This window comes from Anguilla rostrata, unplaced genomic scaffold (assembly GCF_018555375.3).
Source record: "Anguilla rostrata isolate EN2019 unplaced genomic scaffold, ASM1855537v3 scaf0374, whole genome shotgun sequence".
Lineage (NCBI taxonomy): Eukaryota > Metazoa > Chordata > Actinopteri > Anguilliformes > Anguillidae > Anguilla > Anguilla rostrata.
This window is the reverse complement of record NW_026985899.1, coordinates 327-8,326: the sequence shown is the minus strand read 5'-3', so window position 1 is coordinate 8,326 and position 8,000 is coordinate 327. Positions and strand designations below refer to the sequence as shown.

At 41.9% G+C, this 8,000-nt stretch overlaps 1 long non-coding RNA gene across 3 annotated transcripts; it reads right to left on the bottom strand.

Moving 5' to 3' along the window:
- Window positions 1–1,042: 1,042 nt before the first annotated feature.
- LOC135246473 (uncharacterized) lies at window positions 1,043–6,012 on the bottom strand. Of its 3 annotated transcripts, XR_010327711.1 has the most exons (4): window positions 5,104–6,012; window positions 3,810–3,868; window positions 2,919–2,952; window positions 1,043–1,317 (listed from the first exon to the last, which is right to left on the bottom strand). It is a non-coding gene; the product is annotated as an uncharacterized LOC135246473 (long non-coding RNA). The 3 variants fall into 3 exon arrangements; XR_010327710.1 differs by lacking the exon at window positions 2,919–2,952; XR_010327709.1 differs by lacking the exon at window positions 1,043–1,317 and having other exon boundaries at window positions 2,625–2,952.
- Between the last annotated feature and the right edge of the window lie 1,988 nt (window positions 6,013–8,000).

The window sequence follows — 8,000 nt, the reverse complement described above, 5'->3', positions numbered from 1 at the left end:
TGTTTTCAGGACTGCTACCATCAGTCTGGATGAGTACACAGAGGTTGTGACATCATACATCAGCTTCTGTGAGGACAGCTGTGTACCATCACGCACCAGGGTTATCTACAACAACGATAAACCTGGTTTACAGCTAAACTCAGACAGCTAAGGCTGGCAAAGGAGGAAGCATTTAGGAGTGGGGACAAGGACCGGTTTTAAAGAGTCTAAATACAGGTTTAGCAAGGCGGTGAGAGATGCTAAACGACTGTACTCTGAGAAAACTCCAACAGCAGTTCTCAGAAAACAACTCGGCCTCTGTCTGGAAGGGCCTCAGACAGATCACCAACTACAAACCGAAAGCCCCCACTCCACTAATGACTTGCGCCTGGCCAACGACCTGAATGAGTTTTACTGCCGATTTGAAAGACAATGGGACAGTCCTGACACCATCCCCCGTGAACCCATTCACCAGCTCCAGACCACCAGCTCCTCCTCCCCCATCTCAGCAGGAGCCCGGGCCTCTCTACAATCACCTACCTCAGAGGCCCCTCCCCCCCCTATCACAATGACGACTCTCTCCCTCCTGGAGAGGGACGTTAACAGACTATTCAAGAGACAGAACCCCGCAAAGCAGCTGGACCAGACTCTGTTCTCCCTCCACCCTGAAGCACTGTGCCTATCAGCTGTCTCCGGTGTTCACAGACATTTTTAACACCTCACTGGAGACATGCCACGTACCAGCCTGCTTCAAGACCTCTACCATTATCCCCGTCCACAAAAAAACAAGGACCGCAGGACTCAATGACTACAGACCCGTCGCCCTGACCTCTGTGGTAATGAAGTCTTTTGAGCGCCTTGTACTGTCCCACCTCAAAACCATCACGGACCCACTCCTGGACCCCCTGCAGTTCGCATACAGAGCCAACAGGTCTGTGGACGATGCTGTAAACATGGCCCTCCACTTCATCCTCCAGCACCTGGACACTGCAGGAACCTATGTCAGGATCCTGTTTGTGGACTTCAGCTCCGCCTTCAATACCATCTCTCTCTACTCGCTCTACTACAGGACAAGCTCTCCCAGCTGCACGTGCCTGACTGCACCTGCAGGTGGATCACCGACTTCCTGTCTGACAGGAAGCAGCACGTGAAGCTGGGGAAACACGTCTCCGACTCCCGGACCATCAGCACCGGCTCCCCTCAAGGCTGCGTCCTTTCTCCTCTACTCTTCTCCCTGTATACCAATAGCTGCACCTCCAGTCATCAGTCAGTCAAGCTCCTGAAGTTTGCAGACGACACCACTCTCATTGGACTCATCTCTGGTGGGGATGAGTCTGCCTACAGGAGAGAGATTGAACATCTGGTGTCCTGGTGCAGCCATAACAACCTGGAGCTCAACGCCCTAAAGACAGTAGAGATGGTAGTGGACTTCAGAAGGAACGCAGCCCCACCCGCCCCATCACCCTGCATGACTCCCCAGTCGACACTGTGGAGTCCTTCTGCTTCCTGGGCACCATCATCACCCAGGACCTCAAGTGGGAGCTGAACATCACCTCCCTCACCAAGAAGGCTCAGCAGAGGATGTACTTCCTGCGGCAGCTGAAGAAGTTCAACCTGCCAATGACAATGATGGTGCACTTCTACACTGCCATCATTGAGTCCATCCTCACCTCCTCCATCACCATCTGGTACGCTGCTGCCACTGCCAAGGACAAGGGCAGACTGCAGCGTATCATTCGCGCCACTGAGAGGGTGATTGGCTGCAATCTGCCATCCTCCAGGACCTGCACACCTCCAGGGCCCTGAGGCGGGCAGGAAAGATTGTGGCCGACCCCTCCCACCCTGGACACAAACTCTTGCAAACACTCCCTCCGGCAGGAGGCTGCGGTCCATCAGAACCAAAACCTCACGTCATAAGAACAGTTTTTTCCCGACTGCAGCTGGCCTTATCAACAAGGCCCGGGACCCCACTGATGCCACTGTCACTGTACTGTTATCCTGACCCCACGGACACCAACAGACAGCACCTGTACTTAAAACCACTTTATCCCCTTGCACTATTGTTATTGTTTTGCACTAGTTTATGTTATGTTATGTTATGTTATGTTATGTCTGTTATGTTTTTACTGCACTATTGTTCATCTTACTCTATTTATCTTATTTTATGTTCACTGTTACGCACCACCTGACCAAAACAAATTCCTTGTATGTGTAAACCTACTTGGCAATAAACCCGATTCTGATTCTGATTCTGATGTAACTATAGCAAATAATTTTTTAAACCATGAACTCAATATAAATACATGGCAATAAACCTTTAACAATCAAGTAAATCATTAGTTGATTGTAAAATCATTTAAATGCATGTGAACTAACCCTCTTGCACTGTCATGCACAATAGAAGATATGGCTACATCATATACCCAAATGTAGCGCACTTGCTAAGCGCTAGTGCATGGTTTCTAACAGTACTGCATTAGCTAACTTCATTTAAGTGCATAGGCTCAACTAATAGCCACCTTGAATGAGCTATAGCCTACTTAAAATTAACACAAGGTTATTACATGGCACATTCATACACATGTTACATAGCACATTCATACACGTATGATACAATAACAGTGCGATTCACGCTTTAAATAGCAACATTCAACTTTATATGAGAGAAACTCAATAGCTATACATACCACGTGTGGCTAATGCTATTTTCAAGGAAACACGGAGTTAATAACACACGTGTTGCTGCTACAATGGCGATATTTTAGCTAAATTTCAAATTTAAACTCGCTGAAATCCCAAAGGAAGAAACTGAAGTGTGCAAACTGAAAAATATTAAACGCCACGTGTGGCTAATGCTATTTTCAAGGAAACACAGAGTCAATAGCACACGTGTTGCTGCTACAGTTACGATACTTTAGCAAATTTAACATTTAACTTACCAAGATCCCAAGGAAAGAGATTGAAGTGTGCGATCTGGAAAATATTTGGTCCGTGGGTCATTTACGGAGCTACTCTTTAGGTTTACTGCTTAAATTAACGATTATGATTTGTTACTTCTAATCGTCTTTTTCTTTCTCCCGTTCTCCCCTCTTGCTGTGCGACAAACAGTCTCAACCAAGTCCCTGGGAGTGGGCGGGGCTAACTATTTTCCAGAATGATCTTAAGACATTACTGCCTGTTACAGCCAATAAAACTAATTAGAGACGCAAAACAAGTCCTCCTAACAGTTAGGTAGGGAGCCTCCCTTTTCTTAAAGCTACAGGACTCTTTTAAAACGTTGCTATTTTTCTAACGGGTTACATGATGTTTCGGCTTAAGTGGGTGATTAGGAAAACAATACTGTCGACTCGGCAAATACTCCTCAATAAGGACTTTCAAGTAGGCCATCTGACTAGTTGCAATGGCAGGAGCACAAACAATTTCAACTTTTTGCCTTAGCAGCAACACAAATTGCCAAACTTCATTTTCAACTGGATTTTAAATTTTGTCCCCAATCAAGAGAGGCAGAAGTCTAAGGAAACACCAATTCTGGACAGCATGTCCACTCAATTTCTCACTTCCTGGATTCATTTTGCATGGCTTATTGCTGGCGTCATCGCCGAGGTACCTGAAGTGATTAAGCTGTCCATTCAGTTCTCTATACGTGAAGAATTTCTGATTTGTGACAAAATGACTTAGGTATAGAGCGAAGTCATATGCGACGATACCCTCAAATAAGTCATGGCCCAGACAAGGAGGCAGACCAAGTTGGCACACATGGAAGTGGGTTAATTTGATAAATTTGGAATCAAATCAAATTTAATTCCCATTGACAGTTTTGATGTACTTACGTTATGCTGCATGCTGTGCTGCACGCTGTCTTTGTATGATGCAATTGTTTTCTTTTCACCTGTTGTGAAGGGAGATGACAAAAATTGAGCATGGCCAACAGTACATAATAGAGCCCGACGATGCCAGATTTTTGGGTCCGGTGCCAATCCCGATTTTGGGGAGTCCTAGCCCACCGATTACCGATGTTTTGACCGATATTTTGTCAAAAAGTGCAACATTTTCAAACCAATTTGAAAAACTTATATTTTATTAAAGTTTCTATATTTAAGAACATTTAACTTATAAGCAAACAAAAAAAAATTAAAATAAACACACAAAACTTTTTAGATAAAAAAAGTAAAAGATGATATTAAATTAAATATACATATTAACACTATATTTAAGTGTGTGAAATCAAAATAACTCCACACCTTGCTTTTACTCCTTTCTTTTCCAACATCTATAAAAAAATTAATGTAAAAAATCCCTTTTCCAGTTTCAAACATATATTTTTATGATTATTATTATTATTATTGTTGTTATTATTAATTTGTTATTATTATTTCTTAGTATCTATTCTCAGTACATTAATTATATTTTCTTATTTTATTCCTACTAAGACTATCAAACGAGCTTCCCTGTCCATAAGAATTAGACGGTGAAAATAACTACAATGCGCTCTGACGCGTGACTAGATGACACACTCGCTCGCAATAACGCATTAGCTATGACACAGCCTCGTTATTTCTTATTATATTTTCTCAGTAAGTTAAATTAATTATATTTTCTTATATGTATGAGCTTTCGTGCAGGTTACCCGCGCTAACTATTGGTTGATTCAGTTCTCCAACAGCAATCCTTCTCTCATGTTATCACGACAAAGCTAGATAACATGGCTTAAAATGATTCATGTTCGAAGTGTTTTATCTGCTTTTTTACTGTCTGGTTAGCTTGCTACGATGACGCGTGACAAGATGACACTCGCTTGCAATCACGCCTTGGCTATTTACAAAACATCATATAGTAGCTAATATCATTATCTCAGATAAAAAACAACAAAAAAACAAAAACAAATGTGTGACACATTCAATCACCATTTTATTTTGGCTGGTTATTTATTTGAGAATACAGCGATGTCCTCTGGAAATGTAGATCCTACGCTGCTTATGTGCTCACTTCCAGTTCATAAAGGCTTGCTAGCTTGCTAAAGTGAACCAAATATGTTAGCTAGCTCGCTCGTTTGATAATGAGGATTGATAAACATAGTGGTCGTATAAACGCATTTAATTAAAAACTTTCACTAAATCTACATACCTTTATTGCCGCAACCGAATCTGTGCAGACAAGTCTTGCAGTGGAGAATATTGGATGAGGCACGAGTAACAAACGTCTTATTAGAGAAGTAGCGCGTCAGCTGCTGCAGTTCACACTTGTATTAGAGCTCCCTCTACTGGATAATTGTAGTAAATAGCAATTACAACGTTCAAGCAGACAAGTACAGATAAATAATCATCGTTTTTTTTTTGTTTATTATATAATATATATTAATATATTATAGATATATCGGTCGGGCTCTAGTACATAATCTGCAGAAATGGGTGCCTTTACTGAAGTTTTCACTAAAGCCACTCTGTGATCCCATATCATTCTTTCCAAGATAAGGTGGGACTGGCTCAATGTATCTAAACTGATTTTTAAAAACCGTTTTTTGTCTTTGATCAGTTTTCAAGGTACCAGTGTTGCATGCCCGAAACAAATCCTCGGATTTAAGAACCTCTCTCTCTCACGGTCAGAGATATCCAATGATACCAGCTTTTCGTCCAACTTATGAAGTAAATGAGACTGACTGATATCATGCACTGCTTGAAAATCCTCAATAATAGACTGTATGACTGATGCTGGCAGTAAAAGTTTGCCTGCAACTTTAAATAAAAGAAAGCCAAATGTTCAAGAAAAGGGATTCATCTGCTCTCTCTGGCAGCACCGCTGCTTGGTCTCCCTCGTTATCATCACTTACGTTACGTCGTCAGTCAAATCCCCCTCCAACACTGAAACATCCTCAACTTGTTCATTGGTTGCCGTTAGTCTCGTCTCTGTTCCTACTGTTACATGGCCCAGAAGACTGGATACTGTACAAGACTTGTGTACTGTGGAAAAATTAGAAATAAAGGAAGAGACGACTGAAAACGTTCTCCCACACTGACGAAATGGACAAGAAACGGCCCTGCCTCTCCGATATGAGATTTCAAATGAGAGTTTAAACTGGATAAATCATTGCATCTAACATTGCAAAATTCTACATGACAAGATACACACTCGATTGCAGTTACCTGTGCTCTCCTCTTATCTTTATGCTCTCGATATACATGACATTCCAACTGCGTCATGTTTCTGAACGAACGGGAGCAATCAAAAAAGGCGCATTTAAACAACGCGGTTGGAAGACTCGCATGTACTTTCATATGCCTAACAAACGCATACTTCGTTAAGCATTGGTGACCACAATACTGACATGTAAACATGCTTTCATACTAAGCTATCGCTGGCGAATGATTGGCGTTATGATACTAACTAGTTTGATGAATTCGAAACGCACGTAGCCTACCTGCACAATCCGGCGACACTCTAGCCAGCTGAAACAAAAAAATACTCAAAGTACAGGGTTGCCTTGGAAAAGAACAAGAAAATTTATGTGAAATACAGATCAACGTATTCTGTTGGAAATCAAAAACGAACAAATTGTGATATAATTACTTTTAAATTCGCGTAGCCTATTAGGTGTGACACTCGAAACTTGGCATTGCTTGTTAGCAAATTCTCTGTCGCCACTACTAACCAACGGCTTCCCAATATCCATAGCAATTTCCAGTTAATTACTGAAAATTCAAACGGTGTTATGCAGTTAAGAGCAAAACGCCCACAATGCTGTTCTGTCTTAAGCAATGTGCCGTATATCAATAAAACAGCAGATTACTGTAGGAATTTCCCTGTAATTTCACATCAATTTCATGCCGTGTACCAACAATGACAATGAGTTGCTTTATATTTATTGATTTTTATAGATTTAATCAGCTGGACGTGAAATGTTCTTCTGCGGGCGTTTGGGCATATTATCTTACCGTTGTCAAGCAAAACTCTGCTTCGTAGTTTTAATTGGACCGTCCTTATGCAGACACTTTGGTTTGTAGTTCTAGTCGCACCGTTGTTAAGCAAACATCTCTGGTCGTAAGTTCTATGAAAACAATGATTTTATCAAGAAAAAATAGTTCATTCCCGTTTCATACCATGCAATTTGTTGTGTTCAATAATAGATGTTACAGGTTGAGTGTATTCTGACCACTAGGAGGCACTGTATTACTTTCCCGAGAGTAGTTGGAAGACTACCCTAGTAAGGATGTGACGTAAGGGGAAAGTGTGTTGACCAGGAGAGATTGGGTTAAGATCAGAGACTGTAAAAAATATGGACACAGCTACTGTGACGTCACCCATTGACTCTCCGTGGGTCTCTAAAACACGTTTTGAAGCTCAATGGCGGGCGCGGCCATTTTCTCGATTTGGAGCCAAAACCATAGAGTTAAGCGGTCTTGTGATTTTTACAATTTGATTGACAGTCCGGTGCGGAAAAGCCCCTCAACCTGAACGAGGCTAGCTGACTGTCTGCCGTTATGTTTTAAAATATATTATCAGATGTTTACGGAGTTTAGTTTCCATCCGTGACTGTACTGTGTCATGTAATCACGTTATGTATGACATTAAAAATACAATTAGGCTATGTTCAGTTATCTTCAATTTATGTTTCTCAGCAAAACGAATATGCTTAGCTAGCATATCAGCTTGCCAGTGAGCTAGGTAGGCTGTCCGTGGTTAGCTCACGCGTTAGCAATATGAACCACAGGGGAAGAACATTGACTACACTGATGGTCAATCAATCGGAGATGTGTAGGCTACTGGTGATTTGACTAGGCAAATTTTCGTATAACTGTCTGGTAGATCTGTTAACCGAGCAAGTTATCGTCGTAGGTTTTCGCCAGTCAGATAATGAGCCTGCTACTACTAGCTACTCCATCGCCGTTTGTGGTGTTCACTTGCTGGGTGACGCTAGGTGACCGATCGTTCGCAAATCACTTTCTACCGAACAAAAATAACACTCAGCGGTGATGAAACAAATCTACCAAGTATTTTAATAACTGATCTGCAGGCGTGTAAATATG